The sequence below is a fragment of the Mesoplodon mirus genome, assembly GCF_964341445.2.
Source record: "Mesoplodon mirus genome assembly, chromosome: 2".
Lineage (NCBI taxonomy): Eukaryota > Metazoa > Chordata > Mammalia > Artiodactyla > Ziphiidae > Mesoplodon > Mesoplodon mirus.
In genome coordinates this window covers 220,179,428-220,196,957 of record NC_138977.1, presented here as the reverse complement: position 1 = coordinate 220,196,957, position 17,530 = coordinate 220,179,428, and the positions used below count along the sequence as shown (strand labels likewise).

The window sequence follows — 17,530 nt, the reverse complement described above, 5'->3', positions numbered from 1 at the left end:
GGCTTACTGGACTGTTCAGTCAGGCTCAAGCAACCGCAGCTACCTTGGGACAAAAAAGCACTCAGTCGTACCCACCAGAAAGGGGATGGACTCAAAGGATGATAACTCATCTGTAAAGTTGCCAATTTTCACTTGATAAACCAGGCATAAATGTGCTGGATAATAACACCCACCTGCTCATGGCCAAAGTCACAATTTGAGAGCTCTTCTATTTGCTCCAAATTTCTAAAACTCAAAACATCTATCTGTCATTTTTTTGTTTATTTCTGAGGCAAGATGCATATAGATGTTCACAAAATGTGTGATTTTTCTGCAGAAAATCATCTGGCTGGGAAGGTAAAAGCTTTTTGGAGGGGATGACAATCTATTGCTTGTAAGTGAAATTTTCACCTTCTAAAATAATAGGGTTGTTCTAAGGCCCTTCTGTAGCACCTATTTGAATTCCCTTGCTTTGAAGCTAAAGGCGCTAAGGCAGTGAAGGTGAAAAATTAATATAAAAGCACACACGAAGCTAGTACTTAAATTGTCCTCAGAATTCTTGTAACAAAATTGTGTATTACCCAAGATATTGTAACTTCATTGTAGAAAAATTTAATATGCAGAAAGAAGAAAAATAAACTCACCTCTAATTGCTTCACTCTTAAGTAATTATTTAGAATGTTTTTCTTGCAATCTTTTTTTTTCTATTTTTACCATCAGGTTTTCCAAGATTCCTAATTCCTATGATATATTCTTACTTAGGTACCAGGATCATTAAATAAAAGGATATGTAAAGTAGCTACTAAAATGTACTATAAATGGAATGATTTTTTAAATTTAATTTTTATTTTATATTGGAGTATAGTTGAGTTACAATGTTGTGTTAGTTTCAGGTGTACAGCAAAGTGATTCAGTTATACATATACATATATCCATTCTTTTTCGGATTCTTTTCCCCTATAGGTATCACAGAATACTGAGTAGAGTTCCCTGTGCTATAGAGTAGGTCCTTGTTGGTTATCTATAAAGGGAATGATTTTGATTGGAATAGTACTGTGTTCCTAAGGTTCTCTCCGCCTGTTGTAGATGGACTTTTGAAAAAGCTTTCTCCAAATCAATTAAACATAGTTGGGTATTAGCATGTCAGCAGGACTTATTTTAAACACGTCGACTCCATCCAAGGGCACAGGGTTGAGAGGCTGTACTCATAATTAGAGTCTGCATTGTTCTTTCTGAAGCACATCCAAATCCATCACGTCATTTAGATCTTTCACAGACACTCTGAGCCAGGTACTGTTGTGACCTTTTCCAGAAGAAGGACCTGAGACTCAGGGAGCAAGAGTTGAACACTCATGAATGTCTGGAGGCCACGCCTTTGCACTCCTTTACGAGGCATGACCCTAATGAGCATTAAGGGGGTTGTCAGTTGGACCTGAGGTTCTCCTTCTTGGAACCCTCCCAGCAGAGGCGAGGCTAGGGGGCAGGAGGAGGTTTCCTGTATTCCTGTATTTCCTGTATTTCCTGTAATGGGAGGTTAAACTAGATTATCTCTCATGTGCCTTCATCCTCTGAAAGCCTATAACTGTGTGTTCTCACCCCGTCTAATTAGTCCCAGTGCCGGGATGATAGACGGGCACTGAGTGTTCAACAAACAAGATGTTCTGTTCATAAAACTAGGTCCCATGTGGCCCAGTTTCAGAGGAAGGACTGCAGCCTTGTAGGGGATTTGAGTTTGTTTAGATCTCTCTCGAATACTCATGACAAAGTGGCAAAATCCACAACTTTTTTTTTTTTTTTTGCGGTACGCGGGCCTCTCACTGTTGTGGCCTCTCCCGTTGCGGAGCCGCAGGCTCAGCGGCCATGGCTCACGGGCCCAGCCGCTCCGTGGGATGTGGGATCTTCCCGGACCAGGGCACGAACCCGTGTCCCCTGCATCAGCAGGCGGACTCCCAACCACTGCGCCACCAGGGAAGCCCAGGATTAATATTTTAACAGTCACATTGTTGTTGTTGGTCCAGTTTTGCTTTTGTCATCCAGCCACAAATCTTTGATGACAGCTCTGGCTCTGCATTAGTTGACTTTATGACCTCTCATGGGTCAATTGTATCCTCCCCCAAAAGATATATTTATGCCTTAACTCCTGGTACCTGTGAATAAGACTTTCTTTGGAAACAGGGTCTTTATAGATGTAATCAGGTTAAGATGGGGGTCATACTAGATTAAGGTGGACCCTAAATCCAATGGCTGGCATCTTTATAAGGAGAGGGAGATTTGGAGTCGGGGACACATACAGGAATGAAGGCCATGTGATGACGGAGGCAGAGACTGGAGTGACGCAAGCCAAGGACTGCTGGCCATCACCAAAAGCGGTGAAGAGACCAGCAAGGATTCTTCCCTAGAGGCTTCAGAGGGAGCACGGCCTTGCTGACTCCTTGATCTCAGACTTCTGGCCTCCTCAACTGTCAGAGAATAAATTCCTGTTGTTTCAAGCCATACAGTCTGTGGTGATTTGTTATGGCAGCCCCAAGACACTGACACAGGACCTTAAGGTGATTACTTAACTTTTCTGATCTCCCTCCTCAAATCTGTATTAGGATGGTTCCCTCTTTTCTACATCCTCACAGCTTCCTCTGTGAACTTCTCTTGAAGCCACATGCAGCATTCAGCAGCCTTTCTGTTCTTATGTGTCTAGTTTTCTTTCCAGAATCGGTCAATAGCTCTGTGAACGCTGGGCTAATGTATTGATCTCATTTATTCCTCTGTTCCTGTGGCCATCCCAATGCCAGGAACACAGTAGATGGTTGGGGGTAAATATTTGGGGGGGTTGTATAAACATTAATAGCAATGCATAAGAGTGTGTTGTAAGGATAGTAGCAGAACACACCTGGCTAGTGATTGTTTTATAAGTAAGGCTAAACTAGGACATTGGGCTGTTACTTAACCCTGGGTGGTGGCTGAAACGAAGAGAGGAAAAGGAGGGCAGCCATCAGCGAGCTGTTGGGGTGTGTAGGGAGGTTGTTCAGGCTGAAGACTCCAGAGGCTGATACAGAATGTCCTCTGGGAGCCAAGGAGCTGCCAAGCGTTAGTAGCTCAGCCAGTTTTATCTCCACAAGGCCACACATTGTCAGGCGTCTTCACAAACGATTCACCTCCCCAGGCCTTTAGCTCACGCAACCCACTCATGGATCTTAGGAAAGTGCCCTGAGGACATTGGTGATTAGAAGACCTTCACCCCAAGAGTAAAACTTTCCCAACTCTGCCACACGTCAGTTTTACTAAACACAGATTGATGAAAAGATACGTTGGAAAGAAAGTAGAAAGCTATGGGACAAGCAGAGGGGTCTAGTCAAGACTCTTAGATAGTATGAAAAAGTCCAAGAAGGTAGAAAGTGGTCCACCTTGAACAGGTTATATTATCAGGTTATTGTCCATGCAGGAAGATAAGACAGGGGGGTGGTTAGGATAAGGTACTATGTCCCAAGCCTTTCTCCTTTAACTCTTGCATTAGTTGAAATGTTTCCTCATTTTATTTTACAACAGTAGGGATAGAATTTAGGCACAGAATCCATTCTCTTAGCCGTGTTATTTCAACCTGGTTTCTGACAATGAAAGAGTGTTTTGGTTCCTGGGACAAGAATATATTTCGACTTTGCCCCCAGTTGCTGGCACAGAGCTAAAATTCTTGGATTCCCTGAGTGTTACAGGTGAGAGGAGTGTCTTCTGTTATTCATAATAAGCCCTTTTTAACCATACCTGAGTTTATGTTAAGGAGGTGACTTTTATTTGTCCGATGTTTATTCAAAATATTACAGCACAGCAGAAAGAGTCAAACAGCTCCACGTGGTGTTTTGAAATTCATCTCAACTGTTGGCTGAGTGAGTGACCTGCAGGTTGGACAGACTGCCAAAGTCTAAGAACTTCAGCATTTTCTCAGCGTCACGTTCTACTTCAACGATTTCTGGATCCAGGGCTGAGACCTCAGGCACGTAATCAATCTCTCCTCTCTCTCACCGCCTCCTGCAGCTTGATAGAGATACGTCTCACTGGGCCTCTCTGACTCTGCTTCATCAGATGTGGGATGTAGCCTGCGATCTTGTTGCAGAGCTTCTTGCTGGGAATCATGCCATCTCCTCGCACATGAGCTTGTTGGCGTGGAAGGCATTGCCCAGGCGTGTGTAGTACTTCTCGACAATGACCCGGGCCGCCTTCTTTATGGTTTTGGCGTGAGAGCCGCCCACGTTGGTGGGTCCTTGGTAGAAGAGCAATAAGGCAACTCTTTATGGACCCCTAGAGGGTTTCAGGGTGGAACTGGTTGCCAGAGGAGCCAAGCATGTGGTTAGAAGGTTGGAACTTGCAGCCCACACTCCCCTCCAATTCTGTGAGGGGAGAGGAGTGAGACATGGTGGTCAGTCACCAATGGTCCATGATTTAACCAACCATGCCTGTGCCCTGGAGCCTCCATAAAAATCCCTAGGTGATGGGGTGTGGAGAGCTTCTAGGTTGGTGCACACGTCAGAAGTTCTGGGAGGGCGGTGCACCCAGAGGGGGCATGGACGCCCTGTGCCCCTATAGACCTTGGCCTAGGCATTTCTTCTAAATGGTAGTTCCTGAGTTATGTCCTTTCATGATGAACCAGTAATAGTAATAAACTGTTTCCCTGAGTTCTGCAGGCCATCCTAGCTAATTGTGGAACCTGAGGAGTGGGTCGTTGGAACCCCTGTATTACAGCCAGTTGGTCAGAAGTATGGAAACTGGTGTCTGAAGTGAAGGCAGTCTTGTGAGACTGAACCTTAAACCTTTGGGTCTCTGCTAACTCTGGGTAGTTAGTGTCAGAATTGAATTCAATTATAGGACTACGAGCTGGTGTCTGGAGAATAACGGACTAGGTCGTTGTGGGAATAAACCCCACCCGTTTGGTGCCAGAAGGTTTGTGAGTATAAACAGTTCAGAGTTTCTGACAACAAAGTGTTCTTATCATCATTCATCATTATGTACTATTATTAATAAACAGTATTTGTAAAGTTTTTTTATAGTTTACAAAGTATGTCTAAACAAACAATATCATTTGATGCTTACAACACAGTAATGTTGTATTATTAGTAGCCGTTAGTATTATTGCTTTCATCTCCATTCTCCAAGCTCAGGGTTGTAAAGCTCATTTAGTCCAGGGTTTGTGACCCTAAATCTATTATTCTTCTCCTAGTGCCTCTGCAATATTACCCCAACACCTAGTGGCTAATCCGCTACTTCTACTAAACTGCAGGTGTCAGTTCAGTTCCTCCAAATGCCAAGGCCAAGATGGGATTAGCTGTGCCTGACACACCTGTGAAGGGGAGGTAGCTGGGAGACCCATAAGGTGCCTTCTTGGGTCTGACACCCGTGAATGAGGTGGGAAGGAAGAAAGGTAGGGTGGCAGAGTCTTAGACGACACTGCAGTCCCAAGAGAGTTTCAGCAAGACAATGGGGCATTCTCAAGCTCAAGTGTGTGTGAGAGGAGTCCTGCATCTTGCAGGAACGGGTCTGTCTTGGTGTCCCCGACATGCTCGTCCACTGGGAGCAGCCTGAGAGAAGTCAAGTGTGGCTTCAACAAACTCGGGGCCAGATTCAGGGCCAGCAGCTGGGGCTGAGTCGATTTTGCTTCCAAAGAAGGAGATCTGAGTGGCCTTCTCTGGGCTGCTATGTTCTGCTCTATGAGAGTGAGGTAAAAGTGTTGCTGTGCGGACTTCCCTGGAGGCGCAGTGGTTAAGAATCCGCCTGCCAATGCAGGGGACACGGGTTCGAGCCCTGGTCCTGGAGGATCCCACGTGCTGCGGAGCAACTAAGCCCGTGCACCACAACTGCTGAGCCTGCGCTCTAGAGCTCGTGAGCCACAACTACTGAGCCCGTGTGCCTAGAGCCTGTGCTCCGCAACAAGGGAAGCCACTGCAGTGAGAAGCCCACACAACAAAGAGTAGCCCCCGCTCGCTGCAACTAGAGAAAGCCCGCGGGCAGCAACAAAGACCCAATGCAGCCAAAAATAAATAAATAAAATAAATAAACTTATAAGAAAAGAAAAGTAGGGCTTCCCTGGTGGCGCAGTGGTGAGAGTCCGCCTGCCGATGCAGGGGACACGGGTTTGTACCCCGGTCCGGGAAGACCCCACATGCCGCGGAGCAGCTGGGCCCGTGAGCCATGGCCGCTGAGCCTGCGCGTCCGGAGCCTGTGCTCCGCAACGGGAGAGGCCACAACAGTGAGAGGCCCGCGTACCGAAAAAGAAAAAAAAAAAAAAGAAAGAAAAGTGCTGCTATGATATTCATCCAGGAGAGGCACATGAGACAAGTCAAGCAGGAGGAAAGAGGATCTTTCTTCGCAGTTCTCGGCAAAGAATGCAGACCTAAGGGAGGACTCGAGTTTTCCCCTCCCAGTCAAATCTGTGAACACCTTCAGGCTGAAGGACAAAAGTCTCCCCCTCACTTACCAGAGAATTGAGTGGAGTTCGTTTTTGTCGTTAGACCCTACGCTGCAGCTCTTGGAATCAACTCAGCAGTTTTGCCGATTTTCTCTCGATGAAAATTTATAAAGACGATCCTTAGTGGTTTCCCTTTTTCTTCCTGGTGATAGCCTTGAGCAGTGGGAAGGAAGAGGCTGCAGACGTCTGAGTGTGGGACTAACTGAAAGTATCCCCCACAACTAATGACACGAATGGGGATGGAATAGGAATGTCAGAATTCTCAGAAGTTTGGCCAAACTTTTTAAAATAGGGGTTTACACCCGCTGCATCTGCTTTTTTGCTATACACTCACTTCTCAGCTCCTTTTACTCTGCCTTGGATTTCTGGATTACTCTACCGAATTACTCCCTGGATGTCACAGACGACTTCCTGCACACCAAATGGAACAACTTTTATGTCTATTACTGATACAAGTGTTACTATTATCATTGTGATTTTCTTGTTGTTCCCAAGGGGGAAACACCTCTTCCCCCTTCTCCCCCACCCCCCACTCCTCCTCATGGCCAAAGCCACGATTCTGCTCCAAACTTCAGGAGAGCCAGGCTCTGGCAGCCTAATGAAGCACAAAAACCATTATTCAATGAAGAAATGCAGGGCTTTTGTGTACTGCATATGTTTTGTGATGGGGGGGGGATTGGTCAGTTTGTGTTCAGATGTATTTATCTCCAAACTCTCTGGGATGATTGAAAGAGCTCAGCAGGGAGCTGAGTTGAGTCAGACTGACACCAGTTCCTACTCCCGTCCCGTCCCTTCCTTCCATTGTGCTGTCTTAGGACATTCTTCAACTTTTCTGAATCAATATTTCTTTAGTTGCAAAATAGGTTTTTGATTCCCAACTCACAGAGGTCTTAGGGAGATTTGATATAATAATATTATGTGATGATATGACACTATCTACTGCAAACATGGGAGGCACCCAACAGCCAGGACCGTTGTGTACAGCTGTACAGGTTGTGCACTGTGCGATGCCAAAGGTGCCATTTACACAGTTTCTGCATCACCATTTGCAGCAGCCCCATCCCCTAATGTCAGCTCCCTTCATCTCCTTTCCTCTAAATTGGAGTAAAGTATAGTGAAAAGATTACAGGGCAACTTCATAACTATGCAGCCAGAACAGATGCAGTAAAACAAAAAGTGATGCTCTTCTCCTTCCTTTACTTGACAAAAGGGAGTCCATTCATTTATTGGCTCAACGTTCAGTGATCACTTACTAAGTGCTAGGCAGGCTAGACCCACAATAGGGGTTTCTGTTTCCTTTCTGTAGAGTTTTTTTAATAAACTTTCCCCCTGTATTCTCACCCCAGAATGAAAGCAAAAGCTGTTTCCATCCAAGACCATGTTACTTGCTCTGGGGTGGGGGAGGTCTCTTCCCAAACTCAGTCTGTGTCTCTTCTCTCACCAAGAGATCTCACACCAAGCCCCCCACTGTGTGCCTGGTCTGTCAGTCCTCAGGGGACAGAGAGATTCGGAGTCACTGAGGTATTCAGTGCTATAGAATCTGAGCACTAGGAAAGCCTGCAGAATTCCACACGGCTTTGACTTTCTGTCTCTTATGAGCCTGGCCATCTGCACTTATTCATGTTTCTTCCTAAAACTGTCAAGAGATGCTTGCAGTCAAGACCTTCCTTTCAGACATTAGTCAAATGTGTGAAAGCTGAAAATAAATAATACGTTTTGGAAGAGGGCTTCTGTTCTCTGAGAGATAAAGTATGAAATTTCTACTTAGACCTGCATTTTAGGCATGGAAAAATATAGGCAATATTTTTCCTCCATTTTGTACATGCTCTTCAAAATCAAATATATATTGCTTTCTATCTTTGTCTCAATTGCAATACACTTATAAAATCAATAATTCTTACCATTAATATCAGACCTTTAGTTTTTCATTTCCACGAATTTTTAAAATTTTTATTTTATTGAAGTTTAGCTGAGTTACAATGTTGTGTTAATTTCTGCTGGACAGCAAAAGTGATTCAGCTATACATATATATGTATCTATATTCTTTTTCATTATGATTTATCACAGGATATTGAATATAGTTCCCTGTGCTATACAGTAGGGCTTTTTTTTTTTTTTTGCAGTACGCGGGCCTCTCACTGTTGTGGCCTCTCCCGTTGTGGAGCACAGCCTCCGGACGTGCAGGCTCAGCGGCCATGGCTCACAGGCCCAGCCGCTCTGCGGCACGTGGGATCTTCCCGGACCAGGGCACGAACCCGTGTCCCCTGCATCGGCAGGCGGACTCTTGACCACTGCGCCACCAGGGAAGCCCCAGTAGGGCCTTTTTGTTTCTCTATTCTATGCATAATAGTTCGCATCTGCTAATCCCAGACTCCCAATCCATCCCTCCCCAACCCCTCCTCCCCCTTGGCAACCACAAGTCTGTGCTCTATGTCTGCAAGTCTGTTTCTGTTTCACAGTTAAGTTCATTCATGTCATATTTTAGACTGCACATATAAGTGACATCATATGGTGTTTGTCTTTCTCTTTCTGACTTACTTCACTTAGTATGATAATCTCTAGGTCCCTCCATGTTGCTGCAAATGGCATTATTTTGTTCTTTTTTATGGCTGAGTAATATTCCATTATATATATGTACCACATCTTCTTTATCCATTCATCTGTCAATGAGCATTTAGATTGTTTCCACTAATTTTTATATAACAATTTAAAAATGCAATTAGGTGCATAAGTACACACGGATATAGAAGGACATCACCCAAACCCTGCTGGAGCTTGGCAAGTAGTGCCACCATGCTCAGTCCTACCTGGTAATTTATCAAACACTCATGTGATGGAATATTATACAGCCATTAAGAAAGATGAAAAGATGTGCATGCCTTTATACAGAAAAACATGTACAATACACCTTTAAAAAAAAGCTGGCTATAAAACAGTATATACAATAAAATCCCATTTTAATTGTATACTGTTATTTAGGATATAAATAGCTAATATTTATTGAACACTTACTAGGTACCAGGCACTGATTTAAGATTTTACTCATGTTATCGCATTGGATCCTCCTAAAACACTGTAAGGAAGATACATTTTTTATCCCAATTATACAGATGAGAAAGTTGAATCAAAGTTTGAGTGAATTGTCCAGATCACAGCGTCAGTAAGTAATGGAGCGCTGACTCTGGATCCGCATATGCTCTTAGCCAGCAGGCTATACTATATAAACCTCCTCAAAGTTGAAAGCAAGATTAACAGTGGTTATTTCTTGCTTTAAACCCATTCTTGAAATGGGTCATTTTCTTCTTTAAGCTTATCTGTTTATATAAAACCCATTTTATCTTACATAAAATCCATATCTTATATAAAATTCATATATATACAGATAGAATTATATATGTATATAACATTTATATATAAATATTTGTATATATTTATATATAAATATGTTTGTATATAACATATTTGTATGTAACATATAACATATGAATGTCTTACACTGGAAAAATAACCAGTTAATAAGAATTAGAAAAAAGAATACAATCTGTGAAAGGACTTTTATAAATCTTTCTTTCTGTCTATTGATCTCTGGATGTATTTCAGGGCCACTTTGCAGCATTATTCATCTGCCTGTAATCTTTTTAAATACTCCAAGGCCTAATTGTTTAGTTGCTTAATGAAAGAGATTTCCTTTGAGATTCTCTAACAAGCTTAATAATGCCTTTCAAAAAGAGCTGAGTAACCAGTTAAATGGAATTATATAGGCATGACTATTTGCTGTTATAAGTCAATTTTGATATTTTCAGACTTTGTAATTGGTTGTGCCTTTTCTGACTCTGGGGCAAATGAACATGTCATATTTTTCAGTTTGTCAGCACAAAAGAAAATGGTTGTAAAGCTTTGCTTCCTGATATATATTTAATTGTGAGATGTTAGAAAACATGCCCTTTCAAATGCTGAACAGACACTTTTACAAAAGGTCATGCTGACCATTGGAAAATTAGCTGGTGAATATAATTCCATTTGTCTTAGCAGTTCAATTGATCTTACAGTTTTAGGGTATGTGAGTACGGTGGAGGGGAGCAAAATCAATACCATGCTTAGAGTACAATCTCTGAATTTGAAGCAGCACGGGTTTCCTTAGGATCAGAGGAAAATGACTAGTGAATGTACCAGAGCTGTGGCTTTATGGAATGTTATCACTGGGGAGGTCTGTCCAGGGCCATTACCCAATAGCTAGTTATCTCTGTTCAAGCTTAGAGCTTAGATCTAGGAGTCGGGCATCATCCTTTGGCAGGTTACACTTGGAGACAGAAAATTCTCATTCCCCGGTCCTAGCTTTAGCTCATTTATCTTTAAGGTTTATTGACAGAGATAAAGGACAATTGCGTATTTTTAAAGAGGATTTTGGGTCATGAAAATACAAGGTTCTCAGTAGTGGTGTTTTTTAACACAGCAATTGCTTTCTTAATGCTGGAGGAGATGTGGGTGTAAGCTGGGTTCCCCAAGCAAGAAGCCTGCCCAATAGTAATAGCTGCATTTATACTTCTGCCGCAAAAGTCATCACAGATTGCCTGGTATTAGCTGTGTGTATGTATAGAACACAGCTTTAATAATAGTAATAAGAGCAGCTGTAATGATTTCCTGCTACGTGACACTCACTAATAAGCTCTTTACATACGTTTGTTTCGTTAATTTCATCCCATCACCTGATGAGGCAGATCCTCCTTATTATCCCCATTTGTTCATGAGGACATGGGGTATCTAAGAGGCGAAGAAGCCACTTGTCCAAGGTTACAAAAGCTGCTGCAGGGCTTCCCTTGTGGCGCAGTGGTTGAGAGTCCGCCTGCCGATGCAGGGGACTCGGGTTCGTGCCCCGGTCCGGGAAGATCCCACATGCCGCGGAGCGGCTGGGCCCGTGAGCCATGGCCGCTGATCCTGCGCGTCCGGAGCCTGTGCTCCACAACGGGAGAGGCCACAACAGTGAGAGGCCCGCGTACCGCAAAAAAAAAAAAAAAAAAAAGCTGCTTCAGAGGAGCTGAGTCGAGGCTCATAACCACGTGTGCCCAACTCCAAAGCCCCTGTGTGTTAATTCTCTATGCCACACTGACGTGGAAGACACCCAGGTGGGGTACACTGCAGCATGGCACAGGGGTTGATGAGGTGGGTGGGAGAAGAAGGCGTCATTGTAGTAGCAAACCTGGGAACTTTGTTTCCAATTTATTGTTCCCCGCCCCCGACTCCTACCAGCCCAATACAGTTCTGGGGAGAAGCCAGGGACCAACAGTCACCCTTGACTGTCCGAGAAAAGTCCTGCTGCCATCTGTAGGAGAGGAATTCAAGCAAATTGTAAGCTATTGTTTCAAATTCTACCACAGGTGCCATTTCATTATTTAAAAGATTGCATTTGTTTTCAGAGGTACAATTGGTATTTCAAATAGACAATGGCCCTTGCTCAGCCAGCCTGAGTCTGCCTCCAGGTCTCACAGAAAATTCAGAAAGAAATAAGCATAGTGGCTGTATCAATTTACATTCCCACCAGCAGTGCAAGAGGGTTCCCTTTTCTCCACACCCTCTCCAGCATTTATTGTTTCTAGATTTTTTGATGATGGCCATTCTGACCGGTGTGAGGTGATACCTCATTGTGGTTTTTTTTTTTTTTTTTAATTTTATTTATTTATTTATTTTTAACATCTTTATTGGAGTATAATTGCTTTACAATGGTGTGTTAGTTTCTTTTTTTTCTTTTTTTTTTTTTAATTTTTTGCCTTATAACAAATTTAATCAGTTATACATATACATATGTTTCCATATCCCCTCCCTTTTGCGTCTCCCTCCCAGCCTCCCTATCCCACCCCTCCAGGCGGTCACAAGGCACCAAGCTGATCTCCCTGTGCTATGCGGCTGCTTCCCACTAGCTATCTACCTTACGGTTTGGTAGTGTATATATGTCCATGCCGCTCTTTCACTTTGTCACAGCTTACCCTTCCCCCTCCCCATATCCTCAAGTCCATTCTCTAGTAGGTCTGTGTCTTTATTCCTGTCTTACCCCTAGGTTCTTCATGACATTTTTTTTTCTTAAATTCCATATATATGTGTTAGCATACAGTATTTGTCTTTCTCTTTCTGACTTACTTCACTCTGTATGACAGACTCTAGGTCCATCCACCTCATTACAAATAGCTCAATTTCATTTCTTTTTATGGCTGAGTAATATTCCATTGTATATATGTGCCACATCTTCTTTATCCATTCATCCGATGATGGACACTTAGGTTGTTTCCATCTCCGGGCTATTGTAAATAGGGCTGCTATGAACATTTTGGTACATGTCTCTTTTTGAATTATGGTTTTCTCAGGGTATATGCCCAGTAGTGGGATTGCTGGGTCATATGGTAGTTCTATTTGTAGTTTTTTAAGGAACCTCCATACCGTTCTCCATAGTGGCTGTACCAATTCACATTCCCACCAGCAGTGCAAGAGTGTTCCCTTTTTTCCACACCCTCTCCAGCATTTATTGTTTCTAGATTTTTTGATGATGGCCATTCTGACTGGTGTGAGATGATATCTCATTGTAGTTTTGATTTGCATTTCTCTAATGAGTAAAGATGTTGAGCATCCTTTCATGTGTTTGTTGGCAATCTGTATATCTTCTTTGGAGAGATGTCTATTTAGGTCTTCTGCCCATTTTTGGATTGGGTTGTTTGTTTTTTTGATATTGAGCTGCATGAGCTGCTTGTAAATTTTGGAGATTAAGCCTTTGTCAGTTGCTTCATTTGCAAATATTTTCTCCCATTCTTAGGGCTGTCTTTTCGTCTTGTTTATGTTGTCCTTTGCTGTGCAAAAGCTTTTAAGTTTCATCAGGTCCCATTTGAAAGAGAAAAAAGGAAAGAAAGAAGCAGACCCAGGGTCTGGTTAGAGAAGAATGAAACCAGTGGGATGGGTCCTAGCCAGGCTAGGAAATCTGAATAGATTTCTCTGAAGTAAGCTTTCCTTTTTCTGTATGCATTTGCTCTGTATGATTGTAAGTGTTATGAATTGCTTTATAGTAACCATTATGGTTTTCCATATTTTTTATGTTTAGTCTACACTACAAACTTTTGTTTGGTTTGATGGTTTGGATACACACACACACACACACACACACACATACACACATAGCGTTTCTCATATTTAAACAGGGATAATAATTATCTTACAAATAGTGGTTAGGATGGGAAAAAATATAGATAAAATTCTCTAGCATAATAGGTGACACATAATTGTTACACAATTCCAAATTTTCTACAGGAACTAAATAGTATTTTATAATTGACAGAAAATAAATGCAAACTTTTAATTTAAAATTTCTTCAGTTATTCCACAATTGAGAATTCACCTAATGGGTCTGTGTGTATATGTCCCAAACGTGTACACACATACACACACATACACACACACACGTATATTGCTTGAAAGCATAAAAAGTATATTTTCCAATAGCTGCTATTTAAAAGCTATCAAAGCTCCAAGAAAAGAGATCACCTTTTTATAAGTATTTCAAATTATGATAGTTACTTGCATAAATTATTTGTTTTTTAATTGATTTCCTGGGATTGACCAGCACTTAATTAACTTATTCTATCACAGAAGAGCATAAGGAGAGAGTGTTTGTCATTTTCATGGGGATCTGTCACAGTTTTGTTGAGTTTCTTTTGGTGGCAAATATCAGAAACTCACTTCAAATTAGCTTAAGTGCAGAGTGGAATTTACTGGAAGGCACTGAGGTAGTAACTCCTGAAATCAAAGAAAAGGCCAAGTGACCCAGAGTTCAGGAGAGGAGGAGTGAAGGAGGAACCTCTAAACCCCAGTTTGTGGGCTTTCCTTCTGGAGCCTCATCACTCAGCCCTCTTTTCCCATTTGCATTGTTTCTTGATTTCAGTGCTTGAGAGAGAGGGGCTGAGTGGCCCAGCTTGGGTCAGGTGTCCACGCCTACTCCTATCACCTGTGACCGGGAAAGCAGGGTCTCACTGTAGAACCATGGCTGCTGGGGGCCCATGCCCGTGTATATGTGTACGTGTTTTTGTGTAGGCGTGTTTAGGTATGTGTGACCAGGGGTGCCATGGTGGAGGGGGTGGTCCTCAGGGATCTGTGACTGGACTGACACCCCCAAATGTCTTCTCCATGCACAGTTATTGCTCTAGAGGGGTAGAAACTTCCATTCCTCTTATATTTTAATAATATTGCTCCTAGGTCACCTCCCCTCTCTGGATCTTGGTATCCTAACCAGAAGTCGCGTAGGCAATACCTAAGCACCTTTTGAGCTTTAGCAAAGCACACCAATACTACTTCATCCAGCACCTGGGGAATCTGTCTCAATGGAACATTCGGCTGGCCAGCGTGGGTGACGGGTTCCACTTGGAAATACCTACTGCCTTTTGTAAAGGGACTGCCAAGAATGAATCATGTTACAAATATGTCCTTTTAAAAGAACAGTCTTTGCCGTAGTATGCCTGTGATTGCCTGCATGCCTGTGCCCTGTCATCTTTGCCGTAGTCCACTTCCTGCAGTTAGCTAATCACCTGCCTGCAATGGGCTGGAAGGAGATGAATGAGACTTACCCTTTGGCTGGGAGTCAGGGGCCTAGGTGTTAACCCTGGGTCTGCCTTTATTACGGATGGATACTTGGTTACTTAGTATCAACTATCAGGACTTTGACTTACTCATCTGCAAACTGGGATCAGAATCCCCATCTCACCCAAGGAGTTGGGAGAAGGAATAATATATGTGGACATACCTTTGACGTCGTAAAGCTCTATGTAAATGTTAAGTCTATTCTCCATTTAAAAATCTGCCAACCCGTTATCTCTTGGGTGTGTTAAACCACATGCACCTGTGCTTCCAATCAACCAGAGACCCTACTTTCTCTGGGCCATGTGGCAGAGGAACAAAATCTGTGATTATTTGCTTTGAACTACTCTTTCATTTTAGAAACTGCGACATCTTCAGAGAGAATAAATATTCTGTGATATTCACAGCTGTACCCCTATGAGAGTAATTAAGAGACTCTCAGAGGCAAAGTTATATATAAAATATCCCCAGGAGATTCATTTTTCCACTGAACTATTCCATAAAGATGAGAATCACTCCCACCCGCCCCTACCTTGTTCCCGTTCCCTGAAGACACAAAATCCTTGAAGTATTATTGAAGTTACTTATATTTTGTTTCAAGTATGAAACTTAGTTATCTAGGCTCTTAAGATTTAATATTTACACATAAAGGATCACCACAAATAATTAAATATCATTCAGAAAATGTGAATAACTTGTTTTCCTGCAAAAAATAGCCTTAAACGTATAAAAGATCCTTCCCACTCTGAAAATAATTCATACCTCTCGACCCTCAGAAATTTCTGGCCATGGACTTGGGGTACATCCTTGAGTGCTGGACCCATCTGTCCGGGACCGGCCCATCTCACAGGACTTGTGAATGATCATGCAAATCTGCTTCACAAGCCTCATTGGCTGGCAGCTGAAATTCCAAAGACAAGATTATTGGCAGCATCAACAGCTACAGAGGCATTAAGGACAAGGATTAGAAAGAGCTTTTGTTTAGAGAGGAGGCGGCCATTGGTGACTTCAGAGACATCAATCTATGTTGGCAGAATGACAGGGCACAGAAGCCAGAGTGCAAGGACTTAAAGCAGGTTGGGATGCTGAGGAAATGGAAGCAGAGGTACCCATTTGCTTGAGAGATACATTAGCAATGAAAGGAAGGAGAATAATAGAACAGTGGCTCAAAGGAGGTGAGGCATGTATTTTCTTAGATACTTATAGCTAAAACATGCCCATGTTTCCAGGTCAAGGAGAAGGAGCTAGTGAGACCCACCAGCTGTTAAGCTGTGCAATCTTGGACAAGATACCTGACTTTTCTGAACCTAAAAATCTTCTTCCATAAAATAGGGGTCATGCTACTGCATACTGACACTATATATTCCATTAGTAATGAGGTAGTTTGTGGATACTTAGTTTTACGTTTTACATGGCACCCTTTAAGTGGTCAACAAATAAGAAGATGATCAACGAAGGGAAGGAGGTCGAGGAACAAGGAAGAGAGGCAGCCAAAGCAGCAACAGAGAGGGAAGAGGAGGGGAAGGAGACTGTATTGGAGAAGCTGGAAAGGGACCACTGCAATCAGATGGAAAAAGGATGTATGGCTGTGTAGACAGAGATGCTCTCTGGCAAAGAGGGTTGGGAGGCTCCTGAGGGACATTCCCAATTTCCTCAACAAAGGACGCATGGTTTTCTTTGAAACAATAGCAAGAAGGGGACAATTAGGTGAGAGAAGAAAAGGTTCGGGATTACCTAAGTGAAGCACATACTAAGACTCCACAGAGGTGGACAAGGAGCTTATAGAGTAGCCACAAGAGTCCATTTGAATAAGAAGAAAAGTCCAGGTCAGAAGTGCAGGTAAGGGCAGAGCAGAAGGTCAAGGGAGAGGGGATAGTGGAGTGGAGGCAAGGACAAGTCTGTCTTTCCTTCCCTTTGTTGTCTTTTTCTTCTTCCCTCTTTCCCTCTCCCTTCCTCTCCATCCTTTCGCTCCTTTCCTTCTCCCTTTAGGGGTAATATACACAGTAGAAAGAGTTCTTAATTGTTCCTTCTTCTGTGTTTTCTATCTTCTTGTGAAACTTAAAGGATCGATATCCAATCTGTAGGTTCTTGTGAACAGACTGAGCTCTTTGGAAAAAGGAGCTATAAAAAGGGAAATAATAGCAAAATTAATGTTGAAAGTCTTAGAGTATTAGCATTATAACATGCAGCCTGAAAATGGATCCCAGAGCCCGAGAAGCTTAGGTATGACAAAGAAAAATGGAAGCTTAATTGGAAATCTCTCCCAGACTCACATCTTCATGCACTATTTACTCTGTTTGGGGGCTTTCCTTGTGATTAGGCTATTAAAATGCAATAACTCTCCCTTTTCAGGCTACTGAGGCAATATCGTTTTTTCTAAAGCAAAACATAAAAATAAAAGCTAGAATTAGAAACATGACTTTACATATCATCTAAAATATCTTTGAATGAATCTACCAATTTACTGAGGAAGTGTTTTAGTGAGAACTGGCTGT

General features: G+C 42.6%; 1 pseudogene across 1 annotated transcript; it reads right to left on the bottom strand.

The window, feature by feature from the left end:
• Window positions 1-3,805: 3,805 nt before the first annotated feature.
• LOC309816370 (small ribosomal subunit protein eS17-like) lies at window positions 3,806-11,612 on the bottom strand (annotated as a pseudogene). Its single transcript has 2 exons — window positions 11,537-11,612; window positions 3,806-4,228 (listed from the first exon to the last, which is right to left on the bottom strand). The product of its transcript is annotated as a small ribosomal subunit protein eS17-like (transcript).
• Between the last annotated feature and the right edge of the window lie 5,918 nt (window positions 11,613-17,530).